General features: G+C 44.6%; 1 non-coding gene across 1 annotated transcript; it reads right to left on the bottom strand.

Annotated features, from left to right (window-relative positions):
* Positions 1 to 221: 221 nt before the first annotated feature.
* On the bottom strand, positions 222 to 293 carry trnav-cac. Its single transcript has one exon. It is a non-coding gene; the product is annotated as a tRNA-Val (tRNA).
* Between the last annotated feature and the right edge of the window lie 232 nt (positions 294 to 525).

Below are 525 nucleotides of genomic sequence, written 5' to 3'. Positions count from 1 at the left end.
CATTTGATATAGCGCTTTTCACGACTTCTACCCTTCTCAAAGCGCTTCACAGAATAGACTGTAAAGTGAATTGACTGTATATTTGTGGGCGAAATGCGGCAGCCAATTGTGTACAGCAGTGTCCCACAAACAGTCATGGATTGAAGTGACCAAGTTTATTATTGTTTTTCTTTTGAAGGATTATTATCAGGCATGTGGAGTAAGGAAACTTGCCCAAGGTTTCGCCCTGCCGGGAATTGAACCCAGGTCTCTCGCTTGTGAGGCGAGTGCTCTAACCACTGAGCTACAGGACTCCAATTACATGCAATCCTAAGCATCAAAACAGGCAATTCAATCCATCTGGTCCATGTAGGTGTTTAGACTCCATGTGCACATCTATCCTCCCAATCCTAACTCCCTCACCTCAACGCTTCATTCCCCACTAGTTCCTCTCTCTCACGTATGCATCAAATTCTCTTTAAAACACATAGAAGCTTTCTGCCAGCTTCACTGGCAGTGAGTTCTCACCTTCTCACCAACCTCAAT

This window comes from Callorhinchus milii, unplaced genomic scaffold (assembly GCF_018977255.1).
Source record: "Callorhinchus milii isolate IMCB2004 unplaced genomic scaffold, IMCB_Cmil_1.0 Scaffold9, whole genome shotgun sequence".
Classification (NCBI taxonomy): Eukaryota; Metazoa; Chordata; class Chondrichthyes; order Chimaeriformes; family Callorhinchidae; genus Callorhinchus; species Callorhinchus milii.
The sequence above is the reverse complement of the archived record's forward strand: the minus strand, read 5'-3'. Positions and strand labels throughout refer to the sequence as shown.